This window comes from Arvicanthis niloticus, chromosome 6 (assembly GCF_011762505.2).
Source record: "Arvicanthis niloticus isolate mArvNil1 chromosome 6, mArvNil1.pat.X, whole genome shotgun sequence".
NCBI lineage: Eukaryota > Metazoa > Chordata > Mammalia > Rodentia > Muridae > Arvicanthis > Arvicanthis niloticus.
In genome coordinates, this window is record NC_047663.1 from 56,938,550 (window position 1) to 56,954,933 (window position 16,384).

Genomic DNA, 16,384 nt, shown 5'->3' on the forward strand with positions numbered 1-16,384 from the left:
ACTAGGGATATTCTCTCCCACTGAGGCCAGACAAGGCAGCCCAGTTAGGGGAACAGGATCCACAGGCAAATGCCTTCTTCTCTTATAAGCGTTTCCTTGGTCATGATCCCTCTTTAGAGCAACAGTCCACTGACTAAGACAGTGACTTAAATGTCATGGCAGTAACCAACAAATTTCTGATTGGATTTAAAGCTCACTGTATGAGATAGAACCCATATCCCATATCAGACACTGTTAACTGGGCCAAGAGTCTAGATATAGCATAGAACTAATATAATCATTTTATACTTATTATATTTTGGGGTGACAATATTCAACTAGTGAGGGTTTAATATCCCATCCAAGACAGGTCTATCTATATGTACAGGGAGATTTATGTCACCTCATGATGAGAAAGAAGTCTCAGAATCATATTCTGGCCTCACAGCTGGTAGACCAATTGGTTGTGAACATTGACTGTGTGGGGAATGTGGTAGGTTCCTAAAACTGTAGACCATTCATAACCTTGCTTCCTCATGTCTGTAACCAGTTTGTAGTATTCAATATTTTCAAATCCATAGAATGTGAATTCCAAATTTTCCTCACAAGGATGCAGAATATTCTAGAATATTATGTATGTATATATATATACACACATATATATGTACACATACACATTATATATATATATATATATATATATATATATATATATACACATATACCTTCCACATTCATTGTTGGTTCAAGTTTACTCATTTACTTGCATCTATCCATTAATGTTACACCATCAAAAATCTTACATTCAGAAATTCCAGTCTTTGTAAAGTACATCTGTAAAAGTAGGTTATTAATCTTGAAGTTTTAAAAAATTTTATTTTATTTATATGAGTACACTGTTGCTCTCTTCACATACACCAAAAGAAGACATTGGATCTCATTACGATGGTTGTGAGCCACCATGTGGTTGCTGGGAATTGAACTCAGGACCTCTGGAAGACCAGAGTTAGTGTTCTTAACCACTGAGCTATCTCTCCAGCCCTTTGTCTTGACCTTTATGCCTCTCCTTAAGTTATTAGATCTCTTGCCAACACCTTCCCTTTATTAATTAGCCCTGTAAAGATGGAGGAGGTTAGTGTGTGATCTCTTTGCCCAACATTAGTTTCTCTGCTCATCCTATACTACTCTGAGCTAGGAGTAGCCTGACTCCTACTTCCTGATAGGTGGGGCTTCCTCATTCCCATCTCTTTTTAAGAATACCTGCCTTATTGTCTTTCCATCCTCTACTGTCTGACATTATACAGGAGAGCAAAACAGCTTATCGATGAGGGTGAAGAAACATATTGGGTGAGGTGTTTAATTTTTATCATTGTGTATCAAGATCAGCAGGACTAGACGTCAGTAGAGGAGAATGTCTCAGAACGCTGCTGCACCCCAGGCACAACGCAAAGAAAGCTGTGATCAACGACTAAGTAAAGATGTCACTCAGCCTTTCTTATGACACTACCGATTCTCATTTGAGATTCAAAATCTTTGGTTTAAATGTCATTCTAGTCTAGATACAGGCATTTCGCCTCATGGTCCAAGCAGCTACAGGGTTCTCAGCCTCCAGTGCGCAGTCGCTTTGGACTACATATCCCACACTGCACAAGCCAAATTAATATATTTCTCTTTATAATATGGACTCGGTCTTTCAGTTCTCTTCTGTGTTTTAGACTTCTAATTCTCATTACTATCAGGAAATATATTTGAGTTGTGTTAAGATACTAAGTAGATAAAGAGACAACATCGAAGTCTACTACTTAAAAACTAATTGGAAAACACAATTTAAATGCACATGGATGGAGGTACCATGTTTGGGTGGGTGATGTTGATCCTAGAAGCTGTGGATGAAGGACATCTCCCTAGAAGTTGTTAGCAAGGAATATCATTTAGGCCTTCATAAAAACACAGTTACAGTTTCTGTTCTTGGTTACCACCAGAACAGGATGATAAGACTATGGTGATGAATGAACACCTTGGAATCCAGAACACAGAGAAATCATATTGGAACAGAGTTGGAAGCTTCCTCCCTGATAATGAAAGTTGCCATGTAGACAGGTATGGCCTTCCCTAGCTTTGAACCTTGCATACAAAAATAATACTTTTCTAGGAAAGATGTACTTATTGGTGTAATAATAACATGGCTCTTACGAGAATATGTTAGTGACTTTTCTGTGGTTGTGATAAAATGCCATAATCAACACAAATTACGGAACAAAGTATTTATTTGGGCTTATGCTTCCAGGAGGTTAGAATACATGATGGCAGGGACAACATAGGAGCAGGTGGCAGACATGGCAGCTGGATCAACACGCAGAGAACTGAGATGGTGAACCACAAGCATTAAGCAGAGAGAGCAAACTACAAGTAGGCAAGGTAGGCAAGGCTTAAAGTGTCCCTGTTACTTACTTTCTCCAGCAAGGCTGTGCCATCTAAACCTGTCTAAATAGTGGGACTAACAGGGAACCAAGTATTCAAATGCTTGAGGCAATAGGGGATATTTCTCATTCAAACCACTGAACTAATATATACATATATGAATGAAATAAATAAGTTTGTAAAAGATGCTAAGTTAGAATCATTTATTATAACACCTACAGGGCACTCATGAGAGGGCCAGACAATACTGAAAGGAGACTCTTATTTTCTATATAGCTTTGCTTGCTTGTTTCTCTGTTTTGAGACAGAGTGTCACATAGCCCAGCATGATCTTTGACTCACAGTGTATCTGTGGATAACCTTGAACTTCTGATCCTATTGCCCTAACCTCATAATATTGGAGGCATGAACCACTATGTCTGGCTCTTCATTTTCTATTTCTAGCACATCCTTGCTAAAGTTCACACAACAGATAGGGAGGCCTATGATATCACAAATACAAGCCAGTCACTTGGAAACGTGCAGCTTAACTAGCACAAGGGATCCAGCTCTTCCTCTCTCTGTTTGAAGGGGAGAGTATCCCAAGTCCAGGGTCTACTATGGTCTGACATAGGAGAAGCACCAAGTGTGTAATGGTAGTTTCTCAAAGAACAAATTTTAATTTTATGCTTTCAAAAATTCTATGAAAACATTAGGACTTACTTTGACTTGATATAACGATGAAATCTGACTCTTATCTTGCATTGGATGATTTGCATTGGATGGCTTGGCATGTCTATGGAACAGCATTCTGTAATTTTCAAGCCACTGATTTTCCAACAAGGATTCCTGTAGCCTCCTTGCGGGTCTATGGATATGCCTTTGGGGTTCTAAAATATCTTTACACACTGATAGAGCTTGGATGACCCTAAAATATACACATGTCGAATGAGTAGAGAGATGATGAAGAAAACATGTTTCCCAAACAACCAAGCAGGCTGAGAATTTGGTGAGAAAAGTGAGCTGCAAACCATATCCTTTGGTGGTGAGTATGAAAGTCAAAGGACTCATTCCGACCTAAATGTTTACATCCTAAGCTCTGGCAAGCATTCAGATGTGGCTTTAAACCCTCCATCCTCCCTGTGCTTTCTCTCTACCATCCAGAGAGCCACAGCAGCAGTAGGGATTAGTGCCTCAGCAACAGACTACATCTTGCACCCATTATCTGTCCCAGCTGACAATAAAGCGCTAATAGCCGCATCCCCCTCACAGGCTCCTAATGGACCGCACATCACTACCTCAGAACACCTGAAAGACTGTCTGGGTGCGTCTCCCCAGCACCTGACAAGGGAGGGGTGGAGGCTCAAGAATAATTGCTGTGTCACTTCCATGTGATTTATTGCAATGGGTAATTATGTCTACAGGGCACCATCTGGAGACCCAATTTGTGCTCTTTATGAACAAAAATTAAAGTCAACACATACTTTCCTCTGAACTTGGCTCTGGACTGCTCACACCTAGAGCCCATCGCCATGTTTGATCCTCTTACCTCGTGCCAACTGTTTCCACTTAGAGGGTCCCAGCCAGGCAGAGGGACTCTCAACAGACACGATAGGCTTTCTCTCCTTCTGTTCTCTTCTCCAAGAGTTAAACATGGTCAGAGTTTGCATCATTGTAAAGCCTGGCTGGCTGGGCAGTGCAGTCACATTCTGCTTCTGAATTGGCACTGGCCATTGATGAAGAAAATCACCTGCATTTATTCCCATGTGCCACCCCCCCACCACCAAGCAATTATCAGATGGGTAAGACTTAAGAATTGCCTCCAAAATAGTTACTTCAAAAAAGGGTGCTGGGAAATGGTGAGGGGGGACTTTTTTTTTTTTTTTTTAATCATCACTCGGCTTTCAAGTAAGTTTCTAAGCCATTCTGGGAAACTTTTTTTTTTCTCCCCTCAAACCCAACTTAGCAGACTTGGCTTAAGAAATGCTTATTCCCTTCAATTAAAACCAAGAGCATTAATCAAATGTTTGACACTATAAATGTTTCCAATTAACATCTAGCTTAAAACCACATGTGTACCAAGGGAAATTCAAAAGATCTATCGGTACAGGTGACCCCTGAGAAACCATTAACACATGGCTGGAGACAGCAAGAAACATTCTCCATTTGTGAAAAAGATAAAGAATCCATTTAGGGCCCATTACTACTTCAAACATTATGTTCAGATGGGAGACTCCTAAGGTGGAAGTTAGGGATTTATCAATGAGTCAAAAGGAAAATAACAACATATCTGTGTTTGAAACACACACTCTAATGGTCAAGTTCTGGTCCTAAGAAAAACCATGGTTTGTTCATGATCCAGAGATGTGGGCTGTTTATCTTAGGAGTTAGTTGCAAGCAGTTCTCTTTTGTCTTCTGCAGAGGCTGCATGCTTGGATACCTGTGGGGATCCCAGGAGGTTGCAGAAATGCAGGGAATGGGATGGCCTAGTGAACCAGGGACCACACCCATTCACCTCTCAAAGGAGAGAGTCTCCATTTAATGCCAGCCAACTTCTGTCTCTTGAAAATGGAAGTCTGATACTCTAAGAGAATTCATGAATTTCAAAGGATGGTAATTAATTGAATGCAAGACAAAACAACAAACACTGACCTTTTCCTCAGCTTGTAACCTTTGCATCTGCTTTTGGGTGGAATCAGGGGCCAGGCTGACGTGGTGCCAGTATGGATGGCAGTGAACCCCCTTCAGTGATATGTCAGCCCATGACCAGCCTTGGCAGGCATTCTTCGGCTGTCTCATGCTGAATCCACCCAGCTCCTGGCAGAAGAGAAAAGACTTCCCAAATCATTTCTCAACTGATCGGTCAAGTGAGTTAAATTATTCCAGGTGTGCTGCGCAGGGGGTTATTATGGCCATAGGGAAACGGTAACATTAGGGCAAGTCCATCGCCCAGAGAGCTGATGAATTGCCTTCTCTCGCCTGTCTTCCTGTAACCCCTCAACAGCTGGGCTGCCAATCCCACAGTGAGGGGCTGCCGACAAACACCTAGGGCTAGTCGGCTGGGCCCAGAAAGACACATATTTCTTTCTCAGTTTTCCCTTCAAATATCTTCCAAAAGACAAAAGACAGAAGATCACCATAATAAGATAAATGCCGGGATGGTCACACAGGACAAAATATTTGATGTCCAGAAATGATTTCAAGACCTAGAGAACTGCTATACTCATATTTGTGCAGACTTCAGATTTTTCTTTTTTCTTCTTTATTTTTCCTCTCTTCTTCTTCCTCTCTTTTATTATTTTTAATTTTTTATCCAAATGTCTATGTGTTTTGCCTGGAAATTGTTAGATGGATTTTCAAAACAAACAAACAAACAAACAAGGATGGCTATTTCAGCTTATTTCAGGCATCGTCCAGTGTCTGAGAAGTGCCTCGTTCTTTGGTCCACTCTCTAACTTGTTAAATGATTTTGAGTGATTCACATTGTTCTTAATCTTGGCTTAAAAACTGGTCAGAGATACCAAACTTTATATAAAAGTTAAGGGTTGAGCAAGTACATGCTGATATAAAAGCCAGCCCAGGGAGCAAGTCACAAACACCAGCTTGGTTTGACATCATCTGTGGGTGATATAATTGAACCCTGCCTCCATGCATATGCAAATAATAGGGGAACCAATTAAAATGATCTTAAGTCGACACCAGGTCTTATTGCTTGTCATAACTGAGGGGGTTCCAGGAGCATGAATATGGCACAATAGCCCTGTCCCCTTCACCCTTTCATCCTGCTGGCTTCAGCTCTCCTACAGGAACCAGGAACTCCAGAGCCATACCTTTTGGAAGAGAACATACCCCATCTCCAGTCTCAGAATGAGAAGCAAGTATGGTCTGATTTAACCATGAAGCTGAGCTGAATGACTGGGCCAATCTCTGTATCAAAGTCAGTGTCATGCTCTGCCAGGCCTGTGTCACACAGCACCTTTGAAGGTCGGGGAAACAAAGGGCTGGGGGGTCTGGATGCATGGACTTATTCATCAAAACTAGGAGACAATAGATATCTATTTTATGACGTTTTTTGTACACGTGTGGAGGCCAGAAAACAACGTCTCTCAGGGAGACCTTCCTCAGGTACTGTTTGTCATTATCTTTTGAAGGTTTTGTCAGGAAGGAGGCAGGGTCTTTCACTAGTGTAAAACACTCCAGGTAGGCTGATGGGCCATCAAATCCCAAGAATATGCTTATCCTGCCTCCTGAGCACTGTGGTGACATGGGGCACCATGCCCTGCTTTTAAATGTGAGTTCTGTAGCTCAAACTCATGTCCTTGTGTTTGCAAGGCCAGAACGTTACTACCTGAGCTGTGCCCACTGTGCATCAAGAGTCTTGGTTGTACATCCACTTGGGGACCTTGAGATAATTCAGTACACACGGGAACTGTGCAGTGATGCAATCAGGATGATTGACAGTTCTAGCTCTTGAGTGCTTATGCTTAGAGACCTCATACACCTCCCATCCTTCAGAGGATCTGTGATAAGTGTAGTGAGACTTGTCACAGCACTAGGCTGTGGCTCACTGGGACATGTTTTTCTTTCTCTCTCTGTTTTATATTTGTGTGTTTGGTTTTTTTGCAATGGGTTTTGATATGTAGTTCAGACCCTGAATTTAAAATCTATTGTCTACCTCATCCTTCAGAGCCTTTAATAATTTCTATTTCAAAGTCAGATTGACTAATTATTAGCGTTCATATCTGAAAAAAAGAAAGTCTTTTGCCTTCCTGTGTCTGGTTAATTTAGAACAATGAGCTCCAGTTGATCCATAATGATAATAAGGCACCATTCTTTTTGATGGGTGAATAGTATTCCACTGTGTACACATACCACATTGTGATATTATAATTTTATCCTTTGATTGACATCAAGGCTGACTGCATCTCACACCTATTATATTCTAGAACATGAGCTATCCCTTTTGTCTGGAAGTCTCTAGGTAAAAGAATTAATGAGTTTGACACCTTATGCATTGAAACTACGAATTAATGGAAAAATATGCTCTCTCAAAGAACTTATGTTTGCCTAACATTCCTGTCTTTGACTAAGAAAAATTCTGGAATTACTTTCTCTGAAAATTCATCACCTTGAGTATTTTTTTCTGCAGTGGAATACTTCTTCTCACTAATAACAAAACCAGTTTACTTGTATAGAGAAGCTCAGTGTCCCGCAGGGCACAATTCACTGTTCTGTGTTCACGAGGCGGTGTGACTATCAGGCCTCTACCTCAGTTCTCTGTATCCACTAACTTAATACTTCCTGCCTGTATGCACCAACTATGGCTGTCCTTGTCAGTATTTGAAGCCTTAGTCACACATAGAAGGGCTGCCCCTCCCAGACATCCCTTTTGCTCTAGAGCAAAGGTTCTCAACCTATGAGTTGAGAACTCTTCTGGGGTCAAACTACCCATCCCAAGATTCATTAAGATTCATAACTAGCAACATTACAGTTACAATGTAGCAGCAAAAGTAATTTTATGGTTGGAGGTCACCACAACAAGAGGAACCGTATTAAAGGGTCATAGCATTAGGAAGCTTGAGACCCACTGCTCTGGAGCCTATTGAATTCTTAAGCCGGGTGGTTTTGAGCCTGATGATTCTGCCTTGTCAGTTTCCTCCCTCGGAAACTGAAAACTACTGTCCACATTGCCCCAGCCTCTCTCTCCTGAGACATCCCAGTGCTTTCCCAGTTGGTCCCCTTGTGATGTCCTGTGCTGTCTCTTCTCAGGCACGGTGACTAACAAACTATCTCAACAGCAACATGCTCCTGATGTGTTGGTATTATTATATCTGAACACCATAAGTATGGAGTCATTCAATGGGTTTACATCTGGCTTCTCCCCTTAATTCGTTTTTATTCATGCTGTAGTATGTGTTTTTAACCTATCCCTTTTCACGACTGAAGAATATTCCACTATATATATTTTTGTGTATCTAGTCATCAGCTGATGGACAACTGGGTTAGTTTTATTGAAGGTCATTATAACCACTACTGCCAGTAAAACTTAGAGGTGAATACAATTTTGGGGGTGGGGGTGGTGATACGCATGTTCAGTTCATTGGAGACACATCTAGGAGTAGAATTGTTAGGTTATATGATATTTTTTTTAATATAGCCACTTTATATCATACTATCAACATGGAAAGTTGCAATCATTCTTGTTTCTGTGCTGGAGACTGAACACCCAGCTAAGCATGTGCTATAACACAGCACTGAGCTGAACCCCAGCCCTTGGTCCACATTCCTACTAACCCCTACTGCTCCTCACAGGGGAGTTGAATTGGAGACATCTGAACTTTCAGGAGATAATTGGTGTCAGGTGAGGTCATGAGGGTGAGCAATTATGATGGAATTAACACTCTTATAAACTCACCAGGGAACTTTGTTCCATGTTTGTGCATGGGGAAAGGCCACCTGAGGACACAGTAAGAAGGTGACTGTCTGCATTTCCAGAAGCGAGCCAACCTGTCCATGCTGGTATGCTGATCTTTTAGCCAGCCTGTCCATGCTGGTATGCTGATCTTTCTCCAGAGCTGTGACAAAGTAGATTTCTGTTTTTTAACCAATGATGCAACCCATGATATCTAGTATGGCAACCTATGATGACCAACGTGCCTACTGCTTGAACAGGTTTCTACTTTGGATCAGTGTGTCTGGAGCCTAGTCTCCAGTGCAGGGACATTAAGAGCTTGTCCTGCCTATAGCCAATGACTGGTAGCTGGGAAGTTTTTGGTCACTTCACTCCTGGGAAGGCACAGCCTTGCTCACAGTCTTCCCTTACCGTCTATCTGTGACTTTAACACTGTCACCTTTAACTGGGTCCTGAATCTTTCTATTAATGTAGAGGCCGTTGACCCTACCTATATTAACCTTGAGGTGTGAGCTGAGCACTTGCTGAATATTCTGTAGTTTCTGACAACACTCAGGAGCATACATTCCTCCCTCATCCCACCCAAATAAAGTGAGGCCCCTTGTGCTTGCCTGTTTCCCACCACTGCTGCCTGTGCACAAAGCTATCTCAGGAGTGCACAGCGAGCCTTCACTAAACATGCTGTACAGGCACACGCCTGTCTGCAGCCGAGATCTGAAGACTGTTCTAGTTCTACATTATGACCCTGGAGGAGCGTGCCCCGGGGTTTCTGCTGTCTTTGCATTATCAGAAGGGCTGTCTATAGTCTGGCTAATCTTCACAAGATTTTTCATAGCTACTGGTGATGTGGAAGGCAATGGATCCCGGGTTCTTATGATTTCTGTTGAAAGATACACACACAGACTAGATACGGCAGAGCCTATTATGGAGTAAAGTGGGGACCCTCACCAGCGATAATACACATGGCCACGGGGACCACTGACCTCATCTGCAGCACAGGCTGACTGCATCTTCCTTCCATTTGACCTTCTTTGCTTTACGTTTCCAGAAATTTGTTTAATGTTCTCTCTTCCGAAAAATCCCATTCCATGGGAACCCCTATTACAGTGACTTTTGAAGTGGTAATATTTCCACCCCACCCCCTATAGAGTCCTCACATGGACTTGCAGAGAAATAGAGAGAGACAATACCTAACAAGCATTACGTGATAGCTCACCTCAGAAAACTACCCGGTGTGCACTGGTACACACTGACCACAAATTAATATTCAAATGACAGAACCCTGAGAAAATACTCAGATCTAAGATGAGAACAGTAGGGTTCTTTAAAATACTTTCAATTTTATTTTTTTATATATGAGTATGTTGCTCTCAAGTACATCACATAGGCAGTGGGTAGAGTAGCTGGAAGAGAGTGTTGGATCTCCTGGGAGTAGAAGTATAGTTCGTTTTGATCTGCTGTTTGCATGCTGAGACTCAAACTCAGGTCCTCTCTGATAGCAGCCAGTGCTCTGAACCACTGAGTTATCTTTCCAACCTCAACACATGTAAGAGTGAAATTGCAACAATGTGGTCAACATACAACAGAGTTTAAATAGCTGAGAACTAACATCTTTTGGAGGGGAAAAGTGGAAATACATTATCCATTTACAGAAGAGGGTCCCTCAACCCAATTTGTGTGGAAGCATTTTTTGCTATTGGTTGCTGACTAAGCAGTCTGCTGCAATGATGTAAAATATAAAATAATACAGACTTTCCAGGGGAAAGTCCTCAAAGTCTCCAACACCTGAGCTGAGGTTGACCTTAGTTCAGTGGCAGAGCATGTGACTAACATGTACAAAGCTCTGGGTTCTGTTCCCAGTGCAACAAAAACACAGCAAAGCAAAACAAAAGGCTTAGATTTATAGCTTTAATTTTTTGCTCAATAATTTTACTAGTAAGAATTCATCCCAGGGAAATGCACACATATTTAGCACATATGTGTTAAAATATCATTATTAGAAAGGCCACCAAGAGTCATAATAACGAAATACCTGATAACTGGAGAGCCACTGACTAATAATTTAAACATAAATCATTTGGCAGCACCATGACTGGAAGTACCTGGCAGAGACAACTGAAGGCAGTAAAGGTTTGTTTAGACTGTTTCAGACAGTTCTAGCCACGGTCATCGGCTTCCTGCACTTGGTTAGTACATTATGGCAGTGTTGGGGGGTGTATGGAGGAGGTTGGTGGTGAGCAGACAGAGAGAGAAGTGAATTCTGGGACTTGATTTCTCTTTTATTTTCTCTAGACACTACCCACTGGGTGCCACTCACATTCAGAGTGAGTCTTGCTTCTTCACAGACAAACCCAGAGGTCTGACTGCTAACCTCCTTGGTGACTCTAAATCCGGTCAGGTTGACACTGATGAGGCAGTAATGGTGTCTTATATTATTTTTGAAAATCTTATTTCAGCTGTGCAGCATGGTGCATACCTATATCCCCAGTACTTGGGAGGCAGAGGATTAGGAGTTCAAGGCCAACCTGTTCTACATAGCAAATGTCAGGTCAGGCAGGACTACATAAAAAGATAGTGTCCCTTAAAGCCCCCAGACTCCTACTCCAAATATTTCAGAATATGGTGAAGCAATGTGTCCTATGAGGAAAATATGATAAGACATCATGGTATGAAAACAGTGTGAAGTGATAGATACCAGCTATTGATACTCTGAATACTGAATATCCTACCTTGCCAATTTTTTGTTTATTTTTTCAGATGTATTTTCATGTCCACAGTGACCATGTCTCATAATAGGACTATGAAAGTCACATGAGTCACTGAAGTGAGACACTTGGAATGGTTTGGGGTTCAGAAAGATATGACGAAACAGGACTTTTCTCTCCAACAGGGCTAGCTAGGAGACTCTCCTCATATGCAATGTCACCCAAATGCTTCTACCTCAGGAGGAAGGGAAACTTAAGAAAAATTATCCTGGATGGTAACACTCACCCAGGACCTTTCCTTTCTCCTGACCTGAGCTCACTTTTTGCTTAAGCCCTGTCTAGGCAAGAGCACAGAGGCATATTTAACAACAGTGCCTAGATAGAAGTTTGGTTGGGCTTACAGGGGGATATGCAGCTGTTGTGGTTCTGTGGCTAGCCAGATGCGATGGGGTGATCTTGGGAGGGAAGTAGCAAGACTCTCCACAGACCAGGTTCCAGCTGTCTAAGCACCCACCAAGATTGTGAGAAGAAAGATGAGAGAGACCGCCCTGGGGTCTATCCCAGTGTCTGGAACCAGCACCTGTTGTCTTGCATACTGCCATGTTATGTGGCTATTCAAGTTGTTGAATAGTTAGTACTCAATAAATAACTGTTAAATAAAGTATTTCAAATTTTGACATAATAAATTCATGAAATAGAATGGAAATCATAGAGTTCCTACTCCATTGATGAAGTGGATGGAGAAAGTGAGTCAGTGAGAGAGATTAGAAAACACCATGTTTTTTCAGGGAAGGGATACAGCAAAAGAAGTGATCCCTCCTCAGGAGCAGATGAGACACTGTTAGCCAAGGGCAGGCTTCATATATTCTAACAGTCTCATATTCTTTTAATTTTTCATTCTTTTTCTTTCCTAACTCCTTCCTCTCTTCTCTCCCAGCTTTCAAATCTCTCTTCCTACCTTTATCTCCATCGACTCTTGCCTCATCTCTTCTCCTCTCTTCTCCTTTACCTCGATTGTCTCTTCCCTTACCCCCCCCACCCTGCCTGCCTCCCTCTTAAATTCATGTCAAGTCTATCTCAGTCCAACCTCAAGCTAAACATTGTACTTCCTCAAAGGTTTCCCCAGATCTTTTAGAGAAAATTATGTCACAACAAACACTTGCATGTTTTACATCATTATAAGAATAATCATTGTAGAATTCTATTATTAAAACATACCAGTGAATGTCCCATTTTTTTCAACTGGGTCTCATACTGTCCAGTCTCTAGAAAATGACTCCAGAATTCTTAGTGATGGAGGGGGTTGGCACTTTTGAGAAGCATACTTTCTCCTTATGCAAAAAGCAGAAACTTGGCTGCCTCGAAGAATCCAGATCCATAAAGACATTTCTAGCTATTGTCCTTAAAGGATTGACAGGATGGGCATGGTCTACAGAATGGGTCCCTCTAGAGAAAGAGAGAATCATCAATTGCTGTCAATTATAGGTGAGAGAATGGGGGCTATGGAGGACTGCACAGAAATTGAGGAAGGACTGCACAGGAACTGAGGGAGGACTGCACAGGAACTGAAGGAGGACTGCACAGGAACTGAGGGAGGACTGCACAGGAACTGAGGGAGGACTGCACAGGAACTGAGGGAGGACTGCACAGGAACTGAGGGATGCTGAAGGTCTCAAGCAAGAACATTCAAGACCAAACTAAATATTTAGAAATTAGGATAATTGTGTTCCCAGACCTTGGTACCCAATTCTGGCTTGGAAATAATAATCAAGACAGAAATGCATAAGCATCAGGCTACAGGAAATTAATACTAACAGTAAAGATTTGGACCACACGAGTGAGCTGATGTGTAGACTTTGACGTTCCTTCCTTATGGTGTTCAGTGATTCCTGTGCCTTCCTTAACCAGGTTGTGTACAACAGGATGCCATGCTGGGAGAAGTAAAAATTACAATGTGAGAGGAGCATGTTATCATCTGAGAGGGTCCACCCAGCAGTTGACTCAGACAGATGCAGATACCCACAGCCAAACAATGGATGGAGCTTGGGGAGTCTTATGGAAGAATAGAGGAAGGATTGTAGGCCCCGAAGAGGACAGGAACTCCACAGGAAGACCATCAGAGTCAACTAACCTGGACCCTTGAGGCTCTCAGAGTCCAAACCACCAACCAAAGAACATACATGGGCTGGACCCAGGCCTCCCCACACATATGTAGCAGAAATGCAGCTTGGTCTTCATGTAGGTTCCTAACAATTGGAACTAGGGCTGTCCCAAAAGCTGTTGTGTGCACATGGGATATGTTCTTCTAGCTGGGCTGCCTTGACTGGCCTCAGTGGGAGAGGAAGTGCCTAGTCTCACAGAGACTTGAAATGCCAGGGTGAGAGGATACCCAGGGGGCTCCACCCACTCAGAGGAGAAGGGGATAAGGGATGGGGGAGGGAGGAGGATTGTGAGAGGGGGTGACCAAGAGGGGCCCAGTGAGTGGGCTGTAAACTGAATAAGTAAAAATAAATGAATAAAAATAAATTTGAAAAAATTACAATGCATGTCTAACAATGGCCATGGTAATCATCTCCATATGGTGCATAAGGTTCTTCCCTCCATTATCTCCTGGGACTTTGCAGTGATTCTTTGAATGTCCCCTTTACAGGTGAGAAGCCTAAGATAGTCCCTACAGCAAGAGTCTTACCCAAGGCCACAGAGCTGAAGACGACTCATTTTTACACAAAATCCATCCCTCAGTGGGATCCCTAGATCCCTGGTGGCTTTATAATGGTCTCACATTATAACCTTTCTGCCATTTCCTTGTTATTCTCTTCAAAACTATTCAAGATAACAACAAAATTGGGCAATTTAGGATCTGGGAGTCACATTGAGGACCTTAGATGGGGTGGGTGGCTGGGGTAGTGGGACCTTCCCATTAGATTTAAAACTGAAGACATCACGGTGGTTATTTTGTCTTTTTTGGTTGTCTTAACTTTTGTTTTCTTCTCCGTCTCTTCCTGTTCTTTCTTTTTTCCCCCTTTCTTAACTTTTCTTTTTCAGTTTAAAGCCTAGAATCAACAGGATTTAAAAAAAATATTCTGAGCTTTCTTAAGGACACTTGGGGGATTTTCAGAATGTCAGCTGTGCAAACATGATGCCATCTTTGACAAACTGTCTGGAAAGATTGGCCAGGGGTGCAGCCAGGCCCTCTGTACCGCACACAGATGTCATGTGTGGTGTCTATAGCCAAGTTTATAATCTGACAGATACAGAGCACAAATATTGACTTTTGCTATTTTTACTGTAACAGCAGCCATAAACATTGATTACTACTGGAGAGGTCAGGCTGCACTGAAAGCCCCTGTCTTCACAGCCCGAGTGGGCCTTTGTGTTGCCTCAGGCTAACTTAGCAAGGAGTGATGCTGTGCCTAGGCTCCTCCTCGTGTTGGGCCTAGGAAGAAACCTCAGTTGTGAACAGACATAACAATGGCAAGATGGTGATGATGTGAAAGATACTATAGTTTTGAAGAATATGGGAAAAAAAACCCAATCCTGTTAGGATCTCTGTTGCATCTGTGTTCATTTAGCTCTAGACAAAGCTCCTAATCTAGAGGAAAAAACTTAAGCGAGCTCAAGGGCTCCCTGTGTGGTGCCCTCCTCTGATCCTGACACACATCTTCCTGTTCTGATGGCAGTGCTCCACAGATAACTAAGTTTTCCAGTTTCTTCCTGGAATTTACTTCCTCAGGAAGGGAAATAGACCATCAGCATTTCAGAGGTCCTTTGTGAGGAACGAAAGGAACGAAGGGCTGTCTTTTTTTTTTTTTTTTTTTTTTTTTTTGATGAAAATAGGTTCATTACAAAAATGTAAGAAAGCAAGGAAGTTTTTCTGATCCACTGTTTTTTTGTTGTTGTTTCATAAATTCATATTTTAAATTTACATCACAGATGCAGAGTGACCCGTATCTCCAGTTTGGTTGGGGTATAATAGGATCTGTAAAAGCCAGAAACACAGCAGTTCATGTAGACAGAGAAGGGAGACAGAAGGATGCTGCTGGGGTCCTTTGTATGTCTTCAGCAGGAGCATGTCTGGCTCCCTCCCACACAGACAGTGAGTCTGCCCCATAGCACTGGCTCCAGTAGAGTACACAATTACAACCCCACACTTAGAAGCTTCAGTTCAAGGCCAGAATACCTCTACTTCCATGGTCTGGATCAGAGCAAGTAGATCGCACTGTCTTTAGAGACTCAGGGATAACAATTCAACCAACTGAGTCATGGTTAGGGATAGAAATTCACCCAGGTTTGAATGGAGACAAGCAAAGAGTTCTAGGGGGAATAGAGGGGCAGCCTTGCTGTGTGGTGGTAGAAGCATCTATATTTATTTTGACACAATGAAGCTCTGCTTTTTCTTTAGAGTTTAAGCATTGGAACCCAAGATGTGGGGAAGTGCTTTGTAATTGCAACTCAAACACCACATGCTTGGCCTTTTGAGGAGTCATCCAGAACCTCATCTAATTAGCCTGGAGGAGGAATCCCTATCTCCCATGTGACAGTAGATCATTCAAACATGTCACAGAGAAAGAACAACTTGGCTTTCAGAGCCAAGTCCAGGTGGATGCACACCTCCATTTAGGCACACATACCTTGTAGATCAGAAGAGTTTAGTGTTTCCCAGGGTCATCTTTTGGTTTTCCAGTAAAGAAAAATCAGCACAGTTATTGTCAGAAGAAACTGCACAGTGGCTCACAGACAAGTTCCTTGTTCTTCATCTCCGTCTTATCCCTGCACAGAACCTGAATCAGTAAGATGAAGAATGGCGTTCGTAAAGCAGCTCCATAGAACAGTGCTGGCTAGATTGAGCTTAAATTCAAGAGAGTTCAGTGGTGCACATCCTTCAGTG